Raw genomic sequence first — 25443 nt, 5'->3', positions numbered from 1 at the left:
CGCCTCTCAGGTGGGCGGTGGGGAGGGACCGGCGCCATCGGCCCCGCGACGCGAAGGGGGGAGGCGGGCGGCGTTGGAGTCCGCTGTGGGAAACGGTGAGGCGGCGGCCTGCGAGCTGAGGAGCAGAGAGAGGCCGCGGTGGCCCTTCTCCTTGAGGCGGTCCTTCTCCCTGGGGAGACTGTCCTCCCTGAAGCCCGCGGCCCTTCTCCCTCTGGAGACTCTCCTCCCTGAAGCCCCCGGCCCTAAAGCGTGGTTCAAAAAGAAGGTGAAACTTCACGGTTTTAGCAGGGGCAGACCGACAACCCCAAGCGGCCCCTGTCAGCAAGATTTAAAGTGCCTTGGTGCCTGGTGCTGGAGTGGTGTTAAAAAGTGCCAGGGCAGGTCCCAGAAGGGTCTCTGGGAGAAGGTGTTGCTGGCCCTGATGTGTGCTGGAAAGAGCTCTTGGCTTTTGGGAAGAAAAAAGGGGTGTGTGCCAGTGTGTAATATAGATACACACACCTATGTGTCATTTTCAAGGTGTATAGTCAGGCTCTGGTGAATTTCCATGGCAATAGGGAGTGGGGAGAAAACATAAAAAAATTCTCAATGAATAGTTCCGCTTCCATTTGTGGCTGGCAAAATTATGCCAGTCTGCAGGCTGAGAGGTAAAGGCTGCACAAGGGCTGAGGGACAAACGCAAGGTTACGGGGACAGCCCTTAGGGATTGGCTATGCCTTCAGTCAGATGTGAATACTTATGAGAAAAATTATAGCCTCAGTGGTTGCAAAACTGGTCCCAGAACTCCATTCTTTAAGATCAACAACTTTCCATCGCAGTTATGTTACTTCAGCAGCACTCCTCTTGTACTTTCAGCCACAGGGTTTGGTTCCTGTAATATATCAAGGCCTTTGCCTTCATAGCAGCAAGGCCTCGTTTGTCCGTGGTTTGTCTAACTCTGGTTGGTTTGTTTGCAGCCAGAGCTCAGTGTGAAGCCTCCTTCCAGCCAGGGGGAAGACGTGTAGCTTCCCACAAAGCTGGCATTGTTTGTATTCCTGCAACCAGGTACCATGGAACAGGTTGACAGCTTTGCTATTTGACTTTCAATAATAGTTTGATCAGTGTGCTTTTAACAGAAAACATCTATATTCCTTTATATGTACAAAAGAAAGAAAATGATCCATACTAGCCACAGCAGAGCTCCCATTTTTTTGTTCTTTTGCACCAAGTAAAAATCCTGAAAAAGTTAAGTTCCAAAAATACCATTTTGGGGTTTTTGGGGGGTTTTGTTCTGGGGGTTTTTTTTCAATCTTGACAGCATGCAAAACTTCATTAAAAAAATGCAGAAAATTCTTCTTCAGAATTGGAGACACATTGACAAGAATTCCAAGACTGTCACGTTTCAATTAGTTACTGATTCAGGTTTGTTATGGTCATCACTAAAGCCACGGAAGTTAACCAGCTTGTATCATCAGGATCAGGATATAGCGAGTAAAACTTGAGGAAATGAATGGGAAGTTCATGTAATGGTGAGCACAAATTCAGCAAAGCTCAGCTGGAAACTGCTTGAGATGCATTTGTCCACACGGTGGCACCGTATGTTTAGAAAGTTAGCTATGTAGCCTGCACCGAGTGACTTCAACACTGTTGAAAGCTGTTGAGATTCCCACGTTTATGGAATGCATGTGTGCAGAAGTAAAAGCTCCTATAAGAAATTATTTGCATCTCTTTCCCATTAACTGTGCAAACATCATATGGACCATGAGAAAAAAAATCTATTCCTGGTGAAGGTCCTTCCTTGGGCTACAGAAGCAGGTCCTGGAAAAAGTCTGCTGTGATGGTTTGGTTTATATCAGTATTAATGACTTTTCAGTTGATGCCTAAGGAGAAAAATGAAACACAGAATAAGAAAAACAAAGCCTTTGAATTGAAGTTAGGTTTGCTTCTTTAATTTGCTTCTTTATTTTTAAAGGCTAATATTTCTGTGGACATATTGTTTCACATGCAATCGGATGATTTTTTTTTAATTATTTTATTTTTAAGAGTTGTGTTTCATATTGTAGCTCTGTCTGTAGGATATCTTTCAGTCTGGAAATACAGGACTAGAGATTCAGTCTAAATGAGCTTGCACTAAGACTGACTGCCAGCCAGCCGGCTAAGACTGGCAGACTGACTGACCAGTATCGTCTTCATGACCTCTCTTCTCTAACTATTGAGCTCAGAACCAGTCAAAAGCTACTCAAAGGTACCTGGCCTTCCTTAGCTCCAAGCAGAGGCTTTTGCAAAGAAGATGTGTGCTGCTTTGCCCTCTTCCATTCAAGTCTTGCCCATTTGTAACGACAGCGTTGACTCTACGAACTGTGGGTTTATTTGCCCTGCCGGTCAATCTAAACTGAGCTTCCTGCTGCTACTGGTTGGCGTTTTGTCACTTGCCTGTAAGACTAGGCTGTAATCTGCAGGGTAGACACACTCTTAAAGCCACAAGATACTAACACTAAATCGCATAGATTATGCTCCTGCCGTGGGGGGATTTCCAGGTGACAGGCTAACATAACACCCTTTCGTAGCCTTGTTGCACTGGGAGTGTATGAAGTCAAGCTACAAACCTGGTCCATCAGGGTAAGTTTGCAGCACTCTTTAAATGACTAGGCACTTCCTCACGTGTATTTTCAGATGCTCTGACTGAGCTAGTTAGGTGTCTCGAGTCACTTTGTTTCTGCCAGTAAGAAAGAGAGAATACACTAAGCAGCCTTTTAAGGACATTCAAGAATACACTGGTATATAAAAAAGAGGAAGAAGACACAGGAGGGTTCTGGAAACAATTGTGGCTAATTTTGTGAACTAATGATAGATGTGTATTTCTTTGCAGAGTGAAAAAACCAAACCCACAAAACCCCAAACTATTTTATTTAAAACACTAGATACTTTTGACTTGCATAAAATGGAGTAGGTTTGGGTTTCTTAGTTTGCCAAGACTATAGAAAATCTAAATGGCTTTAGTTCTAGGTAATTCTAATAATATTCAGCTAAAGGAAATTCTTGCAAGGTAACAACCTGGAATGTAAATGATGAGCTGAGCAGCTGTGTGTTGATATCCATTTTACCTAGATTATCTTTTAGTGTCTTTATTTTTTTCCTATCTTGCGTTAGAACAGAGAGAAATTTTGCTGCTCATCAGTCTTGTATACATATGTTAAGATTGTTACCCTCTGGTGGTAGTAGTGCAGAGAATTGTTCTGAATCACCTTTGGTATGATACATACCTTTCACTGTGTTCTTATTAAAGGCCAGCTGAGAATAGGACCCTGCTGTGCCAAAGACTATGTGGACAGAGAGATACAGATGATTTCTGTTCCAAACAGCTTATAATTAGCTGCATTCACACATGCACTGAGCGCAAAACCAACCCTCTCAGGCCACAGGCATCAGAGAATTTTGTGAACTCCAAAAAGTGGTGATTATCACATCAGTGGCACTTTTCAACAGGGTATTTTTGGGGTGTATTCCCCTCTTGGAAAGGGGAGATTGGGACTATACTTCCAAACAAGCCATTGGACTTCAAAACTCTCTTCCAGCCTGTAGCCTAAGTAATCAGTATTTTAAGTCACATGGAGGAAACACATTTGATGCTTCTAACTTCCCAGTTATTACTCAGCATTTTAGTTAAATTATATTGCAGAACTCTGGCCTTCACAAAAGAGGTCAAACTTGACCTCTTGAAGACAACGGAGTTAAATTATAAAAGGCCCTTGTTCATGTTGTAGGGTCTAGTGAATACAAAAGTCACTGTACCTCTTTTTAATGCCATTAGGCTTTATGTTTCCTGTTTTGATGTAGACTTGAATTTTTACAAGTCATCTACTGTCACAGTAAGTGACTGCAGAAATGTTGATATTTGATGAAACTAGTTGTAGGCTCAGCCCACTGATCACCTTGTAGTGTGATCTCAGCACAAAATTCCTTTGACTTTAAAAGGTAGTCCAAACCTACACGCTGATGCCCTTTTATATACGTATTATTCAGCTCTGCATTTAATTGGCTGCTGTGACAGCTATAACCTTGCACTTACCTGATTTCTCTTCTGGTTTTTAAGGGATTGCCATATATAGCTAAAAGAAAGAGTCTGACTGTCATCAGAACTGCGTCCTTAGGTAGTCACAAAGGAAGTTCTGGGTTTTGCAAGTCTTTGCACTTCCCTTTACAAAAACCTCTGCCTGTGAGTAACCAACTCCCTTCTATAAAAGGACAAAGAAAGGGTGCAGTGGAGACGTGTCATGGTTTTACCCCAGCGGGCAGCTGAGCACCACGCAGCTGCTTGTTCACTCCCCCCCCCATCAGGATGGGGAAGAGAATTAGAAAAGTTAAAGTGAGAAAACTCATGGGTTGAGATAAAGACAGTTTAATAGGTAAAGCAAAAGCTGCGCGCACAAGCAAAGCAAGACAAGGAATTCATTCACCACTTCCCATGGGCAGGCAGGTGTTCAGCCATCTCCAGGAAAGCAGGGCTCTGTCACGCGTAACGGTTACTTGGGAAGACAAACGCCATCGCTCCGAACGCTGCCGCCCCATCACCCCCCCTTCCCCCAAGCTCCTTATAAACTGAGCATGACGTCATATGGTATGGAATATCCCTTTGGTCAGTTTGGGTCACCTGTCCTGTCTGTGTCTCCTCCCAACTTCTTGTCCACCCCCAGCCATCCCACTGGCAGGGCAGTGCGAGAAGCAGCAAAGGCCTTGGCCCCGTGTAAACACTGCTCAACAACAGGTCCATAGAACAAAAACATCTCTATATTATCAATGCTGTCGCCAGCACAAATCCAAAACGTATCCCCATACTAGCTACTATGAAGAAAATCAATCCTCTCAGCTGAAACCAGGACAAGAGGGGAATCTGATTATGAGTAAAGGTGGTAATACGCAGTATCTTAGAAAATTTACTTCTACGTGGGCTAAGAGCCTCCTGTCATAGCCTATGAACTGAGAGGAAACATGTTGTCGCCAAGATGCAGCCTCTACATCTACAGCAAAACTGCAATGCCTAACTTTACTAAATTAAATTGTAGTATGTCTTGCATGTATATAGATCATAAACATTACTCTGGGTTGTGGACTAGATCCTGGTGACTGGAAGAAGTGCATGACCCGTAGTGAGGGGAGAATATGAATACAAAGTTCTCCCAGGGTGCCCCAGCCTTGTCTTCCTTAAAATACTGCAGCACGTGTTTTGAGTGGGGGTTGGATCCGGAGATCCTTTCCATCCCATATTATTCTATGATTCAGAGCTGTTTCATGGGAAGAGCTAGGTGGAATTATTACATGGCTAGATCAAGTTGTCAAAAAGTGGGATAATTTATGTGTGAAAACATTCTAGGGACTTATGTATGGAGCACTAATGAAGGTATGAGATGTTGACCATGCTGACTTCTGGACTCCACAGAACTAAAAGAAACAAAAAACGAGATCTCAGGTGTGAGGAGGAGAGATACTTTTGTTGCTTCCACTTCGGGAGAATTTGGAGGAAGACATTACTCTTTTGTTATCCAGATTTTCTTTATTAAAAAACACTGCAAATTATCGGTTAGCTGAAATACATACATAGTTTAACAATCAAAAACATTGAACTAGCACTTACTTTGTTGTTCTTAGAAGATTTACATAAAGAAAAAGCTGATTGCAATGTCTTTTACAATCAGCTTGCTTTCAGTTTATTGAATGTAGGAAGTGCAGAGCAGCTGAAATATGAGAGAATATAGTTTGGGTCAGATGTTCACAAGGTATATGCATAAGCAGTAGAGCTGTTTATGTAGCTGCTCCTGTTGTGATTGTTCATGCAACTGAGAAATATGATTGTGCATCAAACTGGAAGAATATCCCTCTACTTCAGACTGAAGGGGGATTCACTTGGCAGAGAGAATTTAGCCAGGATACATGGCTGAAGCCCTCGTCACTTCTGCAGGCTGTGAAACTATAAGGTCTGCACATGCCCCTGGTGCTGCTCTGAGCTGGACCTGGTGGAACTGGGAGAGTTCCTGGTTCATCCAGTGATCAAATGGGCTGACAAGCTGTCCGGAACTCTGGCATTTCCCAGTTTTGGGATGCTTATGTTGGCCATTTTAACATGCTTTTAATGTAGTTTGATATACAGCAACTTATTTCATAACAAGGCCTGCAGCCCAGGTTGGAGTATGAGATCTTTTACTTTAAGAAACCATCTGCTGTAATCTTCGTATAAACTAGAGTAAATTTAACAAGGCAAATAATCCTTAACAAGGGAACCTTCTCCATGAAATATGCAATCTGTGATGCCTAGAAACTGTACACAACCACTTCTGTTTATTTTCTGTTTAGCCCAGGCCTAGTTTGAATTAAATACACCAGATTACTTACTGCATTACCTAACTCTTTTGTATTGTTTACGAAGGATTGTAATCTGTGTTTAGTAAAAACTGTAGAGGAGTAGAGCAAGTCTGTAACTGAATAAAGGAGTCAAATGGGAGAATTCTGTTTCTCACTGAATATCAACAGTCCTTACTTTTGTTTCTTTTTTGTTTATGTTTAAAAAAACTGCTTTCCATGAAGGAATCTGAGAATTTGTCCAGGGTATTTGTTCTAATAAGGAAGTTTTCCATAGATTCTGACAATTCATAACTTTAGTTGTTTCTGTATATAGTACTTCAGGATGAAAAGCAGAGGATCCTTTTGCTCTCGATGGAAACATAAGGTCTCATTTCCTCAGAGCACAGCCTGCATTTCATCTATTTCAATTGTAATGTGGGCAACGCATCGTAGCACCATGGCCCGGATTTTTTGAACTGGATATGAACATAGATAGTCTCACAGTGTGCTATCACAATTGTGTTATTCTGGTCAGACTGGTCTACCAATCCAAAACCCTGGAAGCCTTGACACCAGCAAATACAGTGAAAAAAATCAAACGATTTTAGAGCATTGTATCTGGCAAACAAAGAAGTGTTTTAGGAGATGGGAAAATCTCAGTAACATTCTTGAACTCATTTTCACCTTTGTTCACCTCTTTAATGCATACAGACTTTCTCTCTTTCTCCAAACAGTGGGAGAAAACCCCTTACAAACATCTTAGATTTGTAGTTACTAGTGAAGGAAGTCTTTTTCAGCAGGACAGCTGTGTTTCTTGGCAGTGTACAGTATTTACACCCACCATGTAACAAGAAACCAGTGTTTTGTCATCTGTTGTATGGAGAACTCTTAGGTTTTGAAAAGAAGTGATGGAAACATGATCCAGGCTGGTGTGATTTTAAGAGCCATTAAGTAAACTAATAAATTTATTGCAATTTTAGAGTGTTTGTGCAACGAGCATTGCACTGCTTTAATTGTTACTTGCAACTTCTTTTTCCTTATCATTAGCTTCTTCCCTACCACCTGGGCTGGACTTTATCTATTAATTTTCTTTTTGTGCAATGCAGTTTATTTTTCACCATAGCTCATCTTTTTGACTGCTTCCCATATTTCTGTCCAGGTTAAGTGGAATGTGTCTATCGAGTCTGAAGTCCTTGGCTTACCCTTTACTGAGTAAACAAGTGCCCATGATGGGATGGTTATTGCCTGAAGCAATACTTGCCAAACCAGTGCCGATTATGGGAGCACCTAGTTATTGCCGACTGCTCAGTGCTGAGATCTCTGCTCCAAGAGTATCTGCTAAAAGATGAAACACCAAATTAAAGTGTGAGAGATGAAGCTGTTCCTGCCTCAGGCCTTTCCCAGAGGTTGCTGCCTTCATGGCTGCAGCAATAGTGTGCAGACATGTCTCTGTACGTTTCAGCATCGCCAAATTCCTTCAATCAGTTACAGGTTTTTTTCAAAACTTTGGGCTATAAAATCTGGGTTCTGGAGCAGCTTCCTGTGTGGTCCAGCTCTCCTGCCTATGGGAGCCGTAAGTTCTGGGAGGAAGATAGGGCAGTAATTGCTTCCATCTCTGTGTTTATCCCATGTGTGGGTTGTCCAGTACCTTCACAAAACAAGTGTGGCAGATCTGTCTCTCACAGATGCTCTCCAGAGCAGAACATACCAACTTTCTCTTTATTTTCTTGTTTCAAGTTGTACTTTATTACATTAGAGTAAAACTATCATTAACAACAAATGTTCTTAAACTGTAAATCCAACTATTCTCCACAATATAATGAGCTGTCTTGAAGGTCAGACTAGCTTTTTACAGCTTGGTACCTATCATGTATTAGAGAAACATGAGGATAACGTGCTTTTATACTAAGTAAAGTACCAATGAGGTCAAGATCATAACAGAGAGCTGTGATAGCTTTGAAGGGCTGCTGTCTAAGTCTGCTGCTGCTAGAGGTGACTTGGACCGTGCGTCTCCCCAGACAGGGCTCAAGTTGCAGTTTAAAGTGGGGATTTCCAACATTGAAGAGGAGGCATGTCACAGAACAGAGTCCAAACCAACAAGCTCTGCCAGGCCTTTAGGTTGGGCTCTCTGCTGGCAGCTGACATGGGGAAAAGGAGATTCAAGGGAAAGAAGGTGAAGTGGTGAAACACTCTGTGCGAATGGGTGGGAGCCACTGAAGAATTAAAATAAGCTTCTGAACTAAGATATGGAAAAACTCTGAGTGAAAAATGAAAAAACATTCTTTTTTCAAGGTCTGCCCTTGTCTTGCCGTATGGCCTCAGGCAGGTTAGTTGTTCTCTTGTACATCTCTAACTCATGGAGTCATGCTGCAAGTGTGCTGTGGCAGAGATTGCCTGTACAAGTATTGAAAGAGTGCAGGGCATAATGGCCCTGATTTTACTCAAGTGCTGTAGCAATACGCTTTCTAACAACACAGGGAAAAAATAGCATTGCTGTTACAAGTACCCCTGGAATCACCTTTTATTCTCATCCTGCAGAAGGAACCCCCCTGCCTTAGGTACCTCCCTTCAGAGCCAGCTCACCTGCCAAGCGGTGGAGTTGCGCAGAATAAAACGTGCTGGTTCCAGTGGCTTGAGGTTCACCATAAACCCCCTCGCACACAAAAGCAGCCACACAGCTGGCAGGAGCGTGAGGCCACCACCAAAAGTGTGTGTTACACCATACCTCACGCTACTCGGGAAAAACAGGCTGTTTCTATGGCTACTACTGCCTTTCTCTCAAACACATGTACCATCACTGGTTCTGATGAGATGGTGGTGTATTATAGAAAATAATTACTCACGTACTGCTTTACACTGCAGCATTTGTTGAGCTAGTAGATATCTGACTTCCTATAATAAAAACATTTTCCTTAATGTATTGTTATAAACGGGTAGGGTTTTCCTCATCTCTGATTTATAAATGCATCCAGTTTGGCCTCAAAAATCTTTGTTCTGGTTTCCATGACAACAGATTTGATTTTTGAGGCTATTTTTCCCCCCTTACTTCATCTTGGAGAATGAGTTGCTGTCCCCTTCCAGTAACAGTGCAATGGGCAAGCAAAATCATTGCCTTGAAGGAAAATCTGCAGACCCAAAACCAGAAACTTCAGCCGTTTTTTTTTTGAAACACGAGTGAGAAATGCACGAGAAGAATGGCACTGCTAACCTAGCACAGGCCTGAGTCAGATTTTTTGTACATAGAAAGTTAAGTGCATATGGAACCCCAGGAAATGTCGTCATACACCAACCACACTGTTATGTACTTAACAAACTGATCTGGTAGCTCTGAATAACACTGTGTTGGCAGACAGGACAATAACCAGACAAAGAAGATCTAGCCAGTCTGTTCATATGGTAACTTTATAGATTAATTAGTACTGAATACACTTTATTGTTTGAGACAGACTCTCACTATCTGTATTTTTTCCCCTCAATAGATCCCAGTTTCAGTAATGGACTGCTAGGACTGTCTCTTTCATAGATCATTCACGGATCAGCCATATTCCTTCAATGCAAAACAGTGCATTTGAGACTGCGGGTGGTAAAGGCATCATAAATAATCCACAGCTGCTTTGCAAGGATCTTTCTAGTGGTTTTTTGCACTTTTAACATTTCAAGGAAAAATGAAGATAGACATCTGCTGGTAGTCCATGGTCAAAGTGGTTTAGAAACTGCTGTTCTAAAATGATAAAGAGGTGTTTTTTGCAAACTCCTCAGAAAATCCCTGGAGTGGGTCTTGGTTCCCTTTTCCTGCAGAGAAGAATCATGATGTACCTACATCTTTGTGGTTAATAAGAACCTTCAAATGTGCAGTCCACTAAGGTTGGAGATGAAATGTTTGTCTTTTGCTTACCATAGAGGAGTTCTTAATTTATGTGAATAAAAGACATTATGGTACCACAATGTCTAAGGTATCATTGTATTATGGCATTATAATCACATTTGCATTTGAGCAGGGAGCAGCATGATAAATCATCTAGCTGTTCCTTAAACTACTACGAGGTTGCTCCAAGCGTTTAATCCAAATGCTGGAGTTTCCAGCCCATCTTGTGGAGCAGAAGATCCAAGTGTAGGTTAGGTGTTCTCCATTAAGAGACAACACAGGGATATCTCATTTAGACATGTTTTATCCATACTATTGTAACCTGTGCAAAGAGAGATCATACCTATGATTTACGTTAGAGGCTAATCTTTGAATCCTAAACAAAGAACATGTAGTTCCTCACTATGCAATACCTAATGCATCTCATGGTAGGATGAGATTGCCAACCGTACACAAGCATCACTGAAAGCCAAGCACAGTTAAGAGTAAATCAATATCAGACACAACACAAAAGTGATTTAGTGATTGCCTAAAATAACCATGCACAGGTTTTCCCTTTTGTCATGACTAAAACATGATGATCAGCCTGCCGTGACAGCAAGTCCCTTGGTGAGAATGAAGTCATAGCAGTACAATTTCTAGCTGCACAGCCAACTAGAAACAATATAAATGCGCTTGTTTTCTGTGCCCTACTGTTACATGTAGGGGATTAAAAAAGTGAGTCATTTGCTGGAAAGTGTACTGATCCTGTGGCAGTAGGATGACTCTTAAGAACACTCTTGCGTTCTGTAAAGGCTAATTATAAGAGTGGCGAGTGAGAAATTTTTGCTTTGACTCAAGCAAGGGCATAGAAAGTAGACACAATTGCATATTTAACTTCTCAAATACCAACTTTTCCTTCTCTAAGTTGCTATCACCCTTAGAACGCTTCTGTGGTTTTATAACCCAGGGCATTGAAAAAGACACGATTTTGACATGTTTGGGTTTGTCTTCATTTCTCATGGTACTGCATGCAGTACTGTACCCCACAGAAGTATTGTGTTGAATTTCTAAATTTTGTTTGTGACACGGTCTGAAAGTTCCTCCAAATAGTTAACCGATTCCTGCTTTTCACGTAGCCCAGGGCAAGTTTAAAGGAAATAAATGTAACATGAGTTAGTCATCCTTAAATAATCTTAAAGCAGGGAGCCCTACATTAACAGCAGGCTGATAATAAGCTCTGCAGTGCTAGCTCCAGTATAGCTTTTCTCATGACTTGGAATAAATTTATGAGCTGTCATTTATTTGTTTGTTTGCTTTTTCTCAGCTGGAAAATTTACTGTCTGGTTGCTGAAGTATCAATTATTCTTGTAAAATTGAATAGTACTATCTTAGGATCATGCACATAGAAGCTAACATAATTAGAGACATGATAAAAATTAATAAGATACCAACTCTGTTAAGACATCTGTGATTGATAGGTACTTTTTTTGTGCTAGAGGATAACTCCTATGTTAGAAGAACAGCAAAGAATGGGATTAAAAAGAACCAGTAGACTTGATCTGACCTTGTAATTTTTTATTTTTGCAGGGTTCTGCTGACAGGCCATCTGCAGCTGTTGTTGGTCAACCATTGATCTGACCTCTGAGAGGTATAAACCCATTCTGTTCCCTAGCTGGTCGTTTAAGTCTTTTTATTCTAGCATTTAAATTGGATTTTATTCAATTTTATTTAAATCCATTATATCAACACTTAATGAACAGAAGTCCTCCCACTCTGCTCCGTGGCATCCCATTGTATACCAGCATTTTATTCTTTTCTGTGTCCTATACATATTAATTTCCCTTAATCTTTCATGCTAATGTATGTTTCCCTTTCCCATTCTTTTTCTCTTCTTGATTATTATTAAATGCCTGGATGATATTTAAATGTCAGAAAAGCCCTGGGAAATGTCACATGCTGGAAGAGAACACAATAGTTTATGTTTAAAAAGCCCTGACCGTGGTAATATCTGCTTTTTGGGCTGTGGGGCTGTTCTGGCTACCTCTCAGAAAAAATAGATCTCTTGAGAGAAATAGATTTATGTTGCTGATGGTGTTTTGATTTTGAACTTTGATACTGAAATTGGAGGTTCAGAAATGAATCCTATCTTCTCTCTGGTTCATCTCTGCCCTGACATGATAATGGGTCACTTGGAACAATCAGCTAGTTTCATTAATTATTAATGCTAGCACATGGCAAAAGCAATTTGGAGATTCACTGGATGTGTGCGGGTCTGTTGATGGAAATGTAAAGGGGGCAATTATCAATCTGAAAATAAATGAGAGTGGCAAGTACCAAAGAGGAGGGGGGAATCAGCAGAAGGCTTAGGTTTAGCTGGAAGAATAAAAAGATATTTTATTTTACAGTCGGATGCATATCTTAAGTTACATTAAAGTGAAAATTCCAAAAGCAGGGCATGTAGTTCACATGAGTATTAGGTTACTTGGCTGAACTGTGGTCTATGAAAATATGCATTTATAAACCTTTACAAGAATTTTGATACTTGCTGAGTGTATAGAAAAAGCAGTCAGCTGTTCACTATTAGGGAACTGTATACCTAGACAAACAAGAATATAACTCTAGTCCATGCATTTTAATAGCTTTCTTGTGTATTTATGCTGAGGGGAAAAAACAGATGTCTTGAGACCATGGAATAGGAGCTGCTATATACCATAGTGCTATTTGAAGGTGACTTTTTATCTACACCAGCCTAGGTAGTCCAATGAACAATGATACTAACTGCCCCTGTGGAAAAGGAACTGTATGAATTCTCCCCAAAGGGTGACAGAGTGGAGGGGTTATTCCTATGGCCTCTCCCTCTGTTTGCTGCATAGACACTGTGCATCACACCAGGAGCTGCTCATGTTCTGGTAGTTTCAAAATGGCTGAAAAAATCAAGAGCAGAAGGAGCTCTCTGTACATTTTCTTTCTATCTTCCCCCCCCCCCCCAAAAAAAAAAGACTACATTGACAAGCTTTGTGCATGACAATAATGTCTTATTTGAAGGTCTTCAAGAACAGTCCCTGAGAGAGCGGTGTGTTCAAAACCCCTACCCAGCCTGTGATGTGTTGCCAAGGTCTGCTGGCCTCCTCTAGATGTCTGGATTCAGCTTCCAGGAGAGCTTTCCCTCCTGACGGCCACAAGCCCAAGTGGCAGCAGGGCCATCTGTGACACAGCTCCAGATATGTCAGCCCAGTTTTATTCTGCGTTACCTAACCACAGTGGCACTGGAAGGCAATACTAGAAGGGTTAACGACTCCCCCCTGCCCCCAAATTGCTAAGGAAGGTTGGCACAGGGGAGAATAAAACACAAAGTGGCTTGCTTTTGCTTAGGGTGCCACAGCTCACGCAACACCACAGATTAATGAAACTCCAGACTGTCTGATGGAGTTTTTCCCACAGAGCAAAATATTAACTAAGTCAATTGATTGCATTTTCATTTCTTGAGGGAGCGTTCAGCCCACACATCCTATTGTGTGTCTGATCACAAAGAAGTGTCTGCTGTAGCGATATTGTGTTATCTCACAGATGCTTTGTGCTACATCTTAAGGTATTGCCTCTGATGTAAAAGGAAATGGAAAGTCTTGCTCAGAAGACCTACCTGACAAAGAAGTGAATTCTTGTAAAGTCACTGTCCCAAACTCAGGAAATTACAGTAGCTGCTGCAGAAAAATAGTGTGATAAATCCCCATCCATCTGGAACGTTTCCATAATCCACTACAGATTGCCAATTAATTGCACGCTTAGTTCTATGTAATAAGGGCAGATAATAGACTGTATTAGTGTAAGTCCCCCAGAGGCAGTGGAAATACATCACAATATTCTTAAATAGCATATTTTTATTCAAGCAATGCCTGCAAGCTTCTGTCTGGTACTAGAAACCTATTGTGCTAGGAACCATACATGTAATGAAAGGCCAGATTTACAGCACACAGTCCTATTAAGTGAAGCACTTAATTGCTTACTTCAAGTACTAGTTTAAATAAACCGATCTCATCTATTTTCTAATTAAATGTGGGAAATTATAGTGTGGCTGGTTGGGACACAAGGTTTTTAAATCCTCTTCTAGAGCAGGAGGAACTGTAAATAGTCTGTCTTATGCTGTTAAGATTAAAATGAGACTTGTATCACAGAAAGATACCTTTGAACAATGGTGTGTGAAATATTTAGGATTTTGCACACATAAATCACAGATTTTTTGCTAATTTACAGAGAACCTTTTGTGGCCAGTTTGGATTTAGACTAAAATTCCTGTTCATTAAACCAGTTACATAATGGGAAGATGTCATTTTTAAAAGCACGTATATTTCATTTTATTTGGACTAATCAAGTTTTTCCATCCTCTACTGAACATAATGTAATTGATGACCTTTTCCTGCTTCCAGTAGTTTTAATATTTTAGTGCAGTGTTTCTGGGAAGCAACTCAGTAAACAGTAATCGTTGTCCAGAGGATAAAAAGGGGGAAAATCTGTATGTTTTGAAATCAAGTCAGATTGTCACAGGATTGTTAGGGTCTAAGGAAATGATGCATCTTCACATTTTATTTCATTTACTGCTACAGTTAGTTGTTCCTGCATACCCGTGACAACCATAACAGTCTTGTAATTTTTTCAGTTTAAAGTTTTTCTCCACATTTTGTGTTTGTTTTGTATAACTGGCAACATTTTAGGACATGCAGTCATAATACTAGGTATAACTATGTACATCCATGTGAAAATCAGTAGCGTAGTACCAGAGATGGCTGCAGTGGTGCGGAGTTCATTTTAACTTGAATTGCTCTCAGGAAAGTTTTGGATTAATCTAGAATTCCATGGAAGGCTCCCACTGAAATACCTCCACCTATAACTATAACCTGTCCTGAAAACTAGCTGATTTTTCACTTTCTGAACGTGTTGCTCCTGTGTGAGTTTTTCACAAAAGAGAAAGCTGACCACTTAGAAAATTTTGCTGCTATCAAGAAGAACCAATTTTCTTTGCTGTTTCCTTCCTTCTTTTGAGGTTGCCACATGACTGGTGAAGCAAAAATTCTGTCATGAACCACTAGGTGTAGGAAAAGCCAGATTAGCCTGGACCTCCCTGCCTCCTCATGTATTATACATCTGAAACTCATGATAATTTCATAGAATTTCACTCTCTAAAAATAGTGTCTTCATGACCTAGGGCCTCTGGGTCTTCCTAGTAGCAGGCACCACATAAATTAAGCATTCAGCTCCACCTTCACTTTTGTGCTATAGGCTCAGCTCAGCCTAATTCCCAGGAGTGCCAAGCATGCATTTGCCAGCTACAACAAGGGATACTTTATTTATTACCCCTGGAAGCATCAAGCACTTGTGTCCATTGGGAGACTCATCTTGCATTTAGACTCCCACAAGCCCATGTGCAAGAAACATTATTATTTTACATCTGTGTAACTCTTTTATGTTTATAGGGAGAAGTCACATCAATAGATAGCGACTAGATGGGTGGTTTTTCCTCTCTCTTAAATGCAAGGGGCTTTTTTTTTTCTGTTCTCAAATGTTTTTTATACTATCACACTAGAGAATTTGATTCCTGTAATCCAATCAAAGATGTTAGTAATGAGAGCAGTGGTTACTAACCAGATAGAAAACTACCACTGTCTGGGAAGCCTCTGCATCACTTGTAGGCACACGCCTGCCTTGATAGTAGGTTGTGGAAATGCTGATTAGAGCCATTCAAGTGCCTAGAGGAACTCACTCCCACGGTGCAAGATAAAACTATTGGTTCCTTATGTGTGACAGGTTTTAGGTTTCTTACACCTTCAAATACAAGGGGAAAGTTTCCCGCATTTAAAATCTTCTGAATCATTGTCGTGTTACATGTTATAAGTGCATTATCTACACACTCATGCACGCCATTATAGCTGTATATGTTTATACGTTGGATTGACATAGTCTTCTCTTTTCTTTGCTGTGCTGATGGATTAATTTCGGAACAGATACACCAAGTCCTCGGCCATATGGATGATTTGAGTCACATTGAATTCCCCGGTCATTTATACCACCCTTATAGTTACGAGCCTGTGTTCTCCCAACTATATAACCAGCTGTTTCTGTTTCTCATGTACGTTTGCTGAAATGCATTGTTCTGAAGTAACTTTTCTGTTTTGATGCCACAACTGAGTGATAAGAACTGACAAATCTTTTTGCGTGTGTGTGTATCTGCTATATATTTAACAAATAGCATTCTTTCTCTTCCCACTTCCACAAACACACTCTTGTAAATCTAAATCAAAGCTCATTCAGGACATTTAATTTTAAGTGGTTTCATCTTACTGTAATTACCAAGTCATGTGAGGAGTAGCTAAACAATTGTCTGCACAACAATGGAGATGAAATAAAGATAGCCTCTAATTAATTCCATCTAGGTTATAATTAATTTTGACTGAGTTGCTCAGGACAATATCCTTAAGTCTCACAGACTTCTATAAAGAGGACTGATCGCCAGCTGCTGCTCTTTGATTTTGAAAGCAGATGGGGCTATTTCCAGCTATTGCTTAAAAGGAAACGATGAGGATGAGGGTAGAGAGTGATTGATTGGCTTTAAATAGACCCTGGGGTAAGACTGTTAGAAGGAATGTTCTGCTGGCAAACTATTCTGTGACAATATCTTCTAAAGATTTTTTGAGGTGTTTTGTTGTAATTTGTCTTTCAATTTGTAAGGGCCCTTTTTTGCTTTATTAGAAGAAAAGTAAAAATCTGTGATGTAATGCCACGTCAGTAAATATTTCATTGTATGCTGTATGTTAAATCTGTTTTGGGTCATAGTGGTGCTAAAGGCAGTGATGAAGGATACAAAGTGAATGTTTCTAGCCTTTGTCATTTTGTAGGGAAAAAAAAAAGATGAAAAATATCTGTTAGTTATCCTAGTTCTGTCTGTCAATGTAGAATTGTTCTTGACTTCATTATACAGGAAGCTTTAGTGAATAATTCATTAAAACTAATTTGTCTGAGAAATTCTGCCACTTCCTTTGTTTGCTGACAAATTGCAAAATTCTCAGATGGATCTGTTGTTAGCAATTATTCATAAATTTCTGGAATAAATAAATCCTAGGTTGCTGGTAGGTTGTGCTCATTGGGAGTAATGTATTAACTGACAGTGTGGCACTTCCTCAAATACCACAGTATTTAGATTTCTTCATTGGACAGCTTCTAGAACTGGCATCCTCTTAGTTAGGCATTTAAATGCAAAAGGTGAAAATCAAGGTTGGAAATTAGCTTTCTCTGACTATCTCTAGGAAAACATTTGTGGAAAAAGAGAGCAGATGTGTGACAACTTGGGGATAAAATTTTTGGAGCTGAGAACCACTACCTGGAATTGTTAGTGGGGAGGGAAAAGTCAAAATGTTTTCCCCATTATGGCATGTATTAGGAATAAATAGAAAAGCTGGTGATTTAAAAGTTAAATAATGGCATATCAAATACTTTTTCTAAGAACTTCTTGTTTAGGCTACATTTTCCTGTGCTAAATTTTCTGCTTCCTGTCACTTTGTTTGGCTGCCTATCATTGCTGTATAGTAGACACTATCCTACTAATTCTTAAAGACCCAGTGTCTTTTACCTTTTGAAGGTCAAGTTCCCACTAAAAGCAATGTTTAGAAGCTTATATGAAATATTTGTTAATATGTGAGAAAAGAAATTGCCAAAGAAACTAGATGAGCAATCTATGTCTTATACTGGGGGTTTGAAATTGGTACAAAATGTTTTCACCAGTATAATCTTTTGACTGTGCATGGTATGTAGCTCAAGTCCAAATCAGTTTTTGTGTCCTGTTTAGTCTGAGGGAAGAGAACTTCCAGTTCTGCTTTTAGGAAAGCATCAGCGGATGTATGGACTCACTGCCTGTGTTACCTTGAATGTGATAGTTGTTGAATCTGTTTAGTGCTCTTGTTGTGTTTTTTCATTCAGAAGTCTATTTCCTTGCTTGCCCTACAGTGCATTAATTTTTTGAAGCCAATGAGGCCATTATAATGCTTTAACCTACCTTTTAGATAATGGAGGCCCCAAAGCTTCACCTAGTAATTCTTGCATTGAGCCCCAGAATCGTGCCCTGATTGTAAATACCCTCTTTTTCCCCTTAACACAGGCGTCCTTAAACTCTGGTTTTCCCATGTAGATAGTGTGCTTTAGTAATTGTAGGCATGTCTGTGTTGTACAGAGCCGCTGCATTACCCAATCAGTTCTAGGCAGGCTGGCATCCCTGAAGCAACACGCAGCACCCTGAGTAGCTACTATCTCAAGTAAAGGTACAGCTTGTTGCTGGCTGATGATGTGCTGAATAACATAATCTTCACCTGGCTTCAGTTTCTCAGTATCATTGCTGATTTTTGTAGGGAAGAGGCACATCTCATCTATTTTTTTACAGCTGGGTTATCCTGTGTTATAATCCTGCTGAATATATGTTTTGAAATAAAGGAAGACTGGAAGTGGGGTTTTTCCCACTTTAGTTGTCCCTCTTTAGCAATGTTTTACTTCCCTTGCTTCCAGTTTTAGGTCTTGTAAAGCATTGCATGGGCAGCTTTCCTGCTCTCTAGCAATTCCCAGCCTGCCTGGACAACAGGAATAAATTGTCTTCTAAGACACTAACATGCTGAAGCAGTAGAGTTATGGTTTTCAGCCTAATACCTGTCCCCACTAGAAAGGGTGAGTAATTCAGTTCTTTGTTAAAGGAGAGATTTCTAAGTGACTCACACACTTGTTCATTTTCTTCAAAGGATTCTTCCATGCTGGCAAAATCTCCCATGGAAAGTTCTAGAGAAAAATCAAGGAAGATCTACAGTTTTGCATTGCTTACTTCTGGCTTATTCAGGTATGTTGTTAAATTAGTCATAGTTCCACGTTATCTATGCTTGGACTGTGTGACAGCAGCAGAAATCCCTCTCCATGTACTAATGAACTGGCAGACTTGGCCTGTGACTCATTACTGAATAGACACAGGAAGCGTGTCCTTTTCCAGGATTTCCAAGATATTTCCTCATTAAACTTTTTAGGAGAAAGAGGAAGAATTAATAAATATAATGTAACACTCTGAAATCCCTATCTGAGAGTTTTCAGAGCTAATGCACATCTTGTGCATCAGGCTGGTATGTAAAAAAAATCTTAGTTGTGGGGCTTCATGTATATGTGTTAAGATGTTTTAACCATTGTCATGCTGAGAAAGAATGGCTGCATGTGCTCATTCTGGTTCAAGGCATTCAGTAGCGCTCTCAAGTGGAGGTTTCTCAAGCTGAAGTCTTCTGAGTCTGGGGGCACAAGCAGCTTTCTACAACTACCTATTATCAGTATTAATACCTAAGGCACAGTAATGTGATTTCTGTAGTGATTTTATGACTTGAATGACTTTATTCATTGGTAATGCCAGATTATTGTGTTCCTGACCTTCTAGTTTCTTCTTCCATTTTCACTTGTTCCTGCTTTTGTCCTGCCCTTGGTTTTGTCAAAGGAATTTGTTATACAGCAAAGTGGATCAGGGAACTGATCCAGCTTAAAAATCACCTGATTTTAAAGCCAGCTCAGTCTCCAGACAGGTTCACACTGTGGCCTCTTGGGCACCTATGAGGAAGAAAAGAGTGGCATTACCACGAGCTGGTGACGTAACGTGAAGTTTTTAAGCCACATAAATCCAGTCTGAGGGACATGTTTGTGATGTTGGCTGGGATCTCTGTACTGAACAGGGCGGGGCGGGGGAATCTTCAACACTTCTGAAAGCTGACTGAGAGGCCAGTCACTCACAAAAAGCGAAGCACAACCATGAGATCAAGCAAAGAAGGGTTGTTTGGTAGGAAGGTGTAGCTCTAGCTAGAGAGCAATTCCTGGTTTGTGATGGCAGTATGTGTAAACTCAGTCCACCTACATTATTTTCATTTAGCTTCCTGTTCTTTGAGGCTGTGACCCTATTTGTAGCAATGCCAAGTGTATGTGATGCTGGGAGTGGGGTCTAGGAGCATCTCTTCTCAGAAATAGATTGTGTGAATTTATTGTGAGTTGACTTTTGCTTTAAGCTTAGTAAGAGACTGCCAGTTTGGACTGTTGCACTGGGGTACTCGTTGAGTCCTGGATTCGGTGGGTTATGGACCTGACTTGGGATTGCTTTGGTACTGCTAACACAGACTTTCTTCCTTGGAGGAAGCAGTATCTTGAAAGGTCATAAAGCCTTGTCTCAAAAAATGCTGGTTTTGAGGCAGTGATTCCCTTCTGCAGTCCTTTGACACCAGTTTCTGCACTAAGTTCTTTCTTTGTCCAGTAAGAACTCGTTTGTCTCATTCTCATGTCTCTATCCAGTATCTGCTCTTTGTTTCCTGCACATTTACGTTTTTAAGATCTTATCTGCTAATGTGAAATGCTTTCTGCTTGTTCCATACATTAGAAACTGGAAAAATGTAGATGTAATTCTGGCTACCATTTCCAACTTTTCTTTTTAGACTTGATCTATTCATGGTCAGTGGTGAAGCATGGCCTCCACAAGCTGTAGTACCTAGAATTAAGTAAGTGTGCTGAGGGATTCAACAGACTTCTCCACTTTAAGCTGGACCCATCACAAAAGGCACTGATTCAGATGTAGGAATGGCTTGCTCGAGGATGGTTCCAAGTCCCCTCCATCAGCTAGCTACCTGTCCTGCTTCTACCTTGGAAATTCCCACAGAAACTCTGGTTTTGGTCAAAAGAGCTCCTAAAGGAATGGTAATAATTAAGAAAGAATGCTTTAGTTTCTAGTCCTGCAAAGATAATTTTTCAGGACTCGGGCCATAATCCTCTAAGGTGATCTTAGCATGGATAATTGCGAGAGATGATTAGCTTTCTGACTTTTTCTTTTGGTGGGTCATTTGGGGAAGGGGTCTTTGAGGGGAAACTGAGGCATACTGAAGTGAACAAGCTTGCCTGAAATGGTGTAGCCAGCTAGTAGAACTGGGCAACAGAATCAGGTCTCCAACTATCCTGCTTAGCTCCCCCTCCCTGGCTTTTTTGTTTGTGGACCCTTGATTAATAAATTTAGCAAGACAATGGGCTTGCTTTTCCTAGTTCTTTTCTCAGTCCCTTCAGTGTTAACTGCAAACCTCTAGTGCTTCATGTACTACAGTTTAAAAACGCACCTAGCAATCTCATCTCCTGTTCTCTGAATTCCCTCAACTTTCCTTTGAACTATAACTCAGAAATAATTACAACAGAAATAAGCAAAGTGTGTGTCTCTAGAAATACTTCATAATTTTGAAACACTCTCACAAATGCTAAGGTATGGAAATGGCCTGATCACAGATGATTCTTCTGTAGCTCAGATCTTGACCAACTTGTAAGTTTACTATTTTTACTGATGTATTGCTGAGATATGCAGAATAGATTTTTGTCTTTTCCCTGTGAATAATTTTTCACACGGCTTCCAGTTAGTCTTGAAAAGGAACTTAGTCTGATATTGAGAGAGAAATGTCAAAAGGAGAACTAGACAGCCACACCCTTGTTTCCACACATCTCTGTATTCATGCTTACTCTGCTCTTTGCAATCACTGTCTCAATGTTAGTTCCCTCTTGGACACATAAAATGATACTAGGATGGCATTTCAAGCTGGAGATACTGAAACCAAAGGCCTTTTTATGGTGTCTCAGTTGTGCCTTCTTTCTCCACTTGAAACAGGTTTTTCAAATATAAGAAGCTTACTTAACCCAGGGTTTAAAGCTATTTTTATCCAGCACAAAATGTGCATGGAGAGAAGGCATTCAGCGATAGAGGCCAGCACTGTTTATGTTTCCTCAAGGTCTCTGTTATGCTTGGGAGAGGTGAAACTATATTCCGGAAAACCAAGATAATATTCAGATATCCTGCACACCCATACTGTTTGGATCAACTCTTTGAGGGACAAAGAGGCAGATTTGTTTGAAGAAAAAAAATAATTGAAATTTTGCAAACAATTGAAACAACTTGGTGTAGTCAATTGAAATCAACTGTATTTCCATTGCTTTGGATGGCACTAATTTCTACCGAGATTCTGGATCTTTATCTCCAGTCTTTGAGTCCTGTCAATACATGTGGAAACTTCTCCTTCCCAGACAACTACTCCTGCACTCTTTGTAATAAGAGCCCTCCTGTGTTCACCTCACTCACCAGGTGCCAAAATTGCCACTATTGTAATAATAATCAAAGTGTAGGATCTCTTTAAAACACAGATCTGTACTACAGCTTGGATGTTAGCAGACCTCTTTATGCTTCAGTTCCCTGAGATTTACTGGAAACATTTATGTAGGTGCCAACTTGTGGGGGTGAGCTTTGCAGAATTAAAAATATTGGCACAAAGATGACTGATACCACTTTGCAGGCTTTACAAGAGCAGCCATGTCACTACTATAAGACGGTTTCACTCCACCTTAAATGGAGAAGCCTGTCTGTTGCCATTGTGAGCTTTTAATCACTCCAATTACAGTGCTTTTCCCATCCTGACAGCTGGCACGCACTGCGGTCCCTTGTTAAGGCTTGCAAGAGAGGTGGATTTTTTTTTTTTCAGTCAAGTAAATGACCACAGCACCAAGCACAGTCCAACAACACCCAGCAATTTGCTCAGCTGGAGAGTTTACTGATTTCACACAGCAGATGTTTAATGCAGTACCCGCTATAATGTGCACAATAACTGCCCTTCCAGGGTATGCAGCGACACAAAGCGTACTGAATCCAGGGGGTTATTAAAAAGCCACTATACCAGAGTTAACATTAAACAAGAGCTCGGTTAAAAAAGCTGTGCTGCTTGTAGCCTGTGTTGCCAAACCTCCAGCTATTTGGCTTTTGACTCAAAAGTGGGTAAACCCTATGGTAGCAATAAAAATGTATGTGAGTCTATAGAAGAAAGCATTCTGCAATCTACATAAAGGATTGACGTTGTCTCGGATGTTAGAAGAATTTCTAGTACTCAGCCTCACTCTCTTGCAGCTTCTGAATGGCCGTGCTGTGCTGACTTCTCAAGCAAGATTGCTGCAGGGGTTTTGGCTAATGGCGGTGAACTCTTTCCCCTTCCTAGGATCATGAAAAGTTCTAGCATTCTATCAGGAAAATGTTACCTCCCAAGTACTTGATGAACAAAGAGACAAAATCCAGTCCCAGTTGCACTGAGAGTTTTCTCAGTGATCAGAATTTGCCTTTTGAGTACTCATATGCCAGAAGTAGATCCTTTTGCTCTCAAATTGAGTAGCAAAGCCTGAAGAAGGGCTGTGGATTTCACCCTCCACAAGGCCTGTCATGACTTGTGATGGGTCAAAGCTTTAGTAACTAGCGAAAGGCCAGAGAGGAAGTTCTGCGTGTGTTTTTGTCTTAGCGGCAATGCCCGCTTATGCAACTCTCCGGTTGACCATCCAGTGTCCTGAACTGTGGAACTGGTTAGACTGAAAACTTCATTTAAAAATATTTGGTTGTGGGGTTTTTTTCCCTCCAATATAGCCTGTTCTTTTCCTTCACTTGGCTTATCCAAACAGTCAGACAGATGCTGCTCCTGGCACAATGGAAGAGATGGTTCTAGATCATGCTTAGTTGGTTCTTGCAATTGTTACCCAATATTTTACTATTACTGCAATGTGACTAAACTCCAGGAGTTCCTCAGAACGTCTTCAGAAATGTGTTGTCTGGAAAACCTCTCCAAATAGCACTGAGCTGAGAACCCCCACTTAAAACAATCTAAATCAGATGCAAAGCCCCTATTTGAGAATAAACAAGTCAATGCATTTGCCACCCTGGCCCATTAACACAAACTAATTTATGCACCAAAACCAGCTGTATTGCAAAGTTCTCCAAAGGCATTAGGATAAGCTGGCTACTTGCTGCATCCACATCTCAACTTTTCTTAGAGATTGGGTAACCCCTCGGACATACGAGGTTGTGTTAACACATGCCAGGTCTCAGACTAGTAAAGAACCTGCCTGAGAAGACTGGGTCTGTACTAGCCCCCTTGCAAATCTTTCCTCTTAACCCCAGTGGGCCTCACAGCTCTGTGGAGCCAGCTGCTTTGACCTTTTTATTTTTGCTTTAATATACAGCCGCTTCTCTTTAGTGGTGAGCTGGAACTGTAGCTGCTAGTGCCTTCTCTAGTGATCAGAAAGACTTGCAGAAGCATTGGCTTCAGCTCCCGTACGAATAACAATGAAACCAGGAGCCAAGAAATGTGAGCAAAACACAAATACCCTGGAGAGAGATGTGTCATGGCTGTGGTTTTACACCCGCCTCCCATGCTCTCCTTCTCCCTGCTGTAAAAGTTTGTTTGAAAGTTGCAGAATAAAAGTTGCAATGGGCTCTCTTTCTCATTTATAACAGTGCAGAGCTGCAGGCTTTCTTTTGTATGTGACCCCACAGAAACTGCCTGCAGGATTACGTGCTTACCCTCTGTATATCCTGGGAGCTAAAGGTCCTTTTTGGGGTTCCAAGTGTGCTCTAGCAAGCAAATGGGTGCTGGTTGTTCTCAGGGCCTTGCAGAAATAACCTTGGTGTGTTGTGGGGCTGGAGGGGCAGTTTAGTTTGGGTTTTGGTTGGGTTTTTTTCCCCCATCCGTGATTCAGTCCTGCTGTCCAGAGGTAACTTTAAACTTTTATTGATTTCACTGGGCAAGGGTCTAGATCCCAGGCTTGCCGTGCCCTGAATGTCCCTAGCCAGACCGCTCCATGAGACCCTGAAACCCTGCTCTAAAGGCCCAGCTTTGCTGACTGACTGTGCTCAGCAACCTCTAGTCCCTGTCCTTCTCCAAAGAAAGGAGGTGGTTTAGTATGCCTTGGGAACGGGCTTTAAAATTTGTGTTTAAAAGGTGATTTTTAGTTGTGCTAGTTAATTATACTAATCCTTACCCAAAGTTTGTGACGCAGGCATCTGCTTGGTGATCTTGCAGGCAGTTGCAGGTGCCCAGGCAGCTCCGGGAGGGCTGCTCTGAATGTGCGCAGACACCAGAGAAGGCACAAACGCTGCCCACTTGTATGTTGCTTCAGATCTACCTTTATTCAGAAAGGCTCAGGATTGCTATGGCAACCCCAATCACAAGCTGTAAAGGATTCATGCTAAAACCCAAAAAGGCTCATGCTTTAAGGGCTTTTCTCTCTTCCTCTTTCTTATATTCTCCATCACAGAAATCACATCCGAGCAGATGGGCCTATAGCAGCTTTATCATGGACTCTTTGTGTACTGGGAGCCCTTTGTTCCCCGGCTTCGCAAGGCTGAGCAAATGCAGCTGCTCTTGGAGTCAATGGAAATATCAGGTGTTTGTTTTCCAGTT

The 25443-nt window shown here is 41.0% G+C and overlaps 1 protein-coding gene across 2 annotated transcripts in view; it reads left to right on the top strand.

The window, feature by feature from the left end:
- The first annotated feature begins 12 nt into the window (after window positions 1-12).
- The window catches only part of KLHL36 (kelch like family member 36), a 98718-nt gene continuing 73287 nt past the window's right edge, over window positions 13-25443 (top strand). The window contains exons 1-4 of one of the 2 annotated variants that reach the window (XM_075765923.1): window positions 13-95; window positions 11747-11807; window positions 18375-18462; window positions 18931-19025. The gene's annotated coding sequence lies outside the window, so the exon portion shown is untranslated. The remainder of the gene's footprint in view (window positions 96-11746; window positions 11808-18374; window positions 18463-18930; window positions 19026-25443) is intronic. The other variant, XM_075765922.1, reaches the window with a different exon arrangement.

The sequence above is a fragment of the Balearica regulorum genome, chromosome 13 (genome assembly GCF_011004875.1).
Source record: "Balearica regulorum gibbericeps isolate bBalReg1 chromosome 13, bBalReg1.pri, whole genome shotgun sequence".
In the NCBI taxonomy this organism is placed as follows: Eukaryota; Metazoa; Chordata; class Aves; order Gruiformes; family Gruidae; genus Balearica; species Balearica regulorum.
Note: the sequence above shows the minus strand (reverse complement) of the source record. Positions and strands in the feature narration are given on the sequence as shown.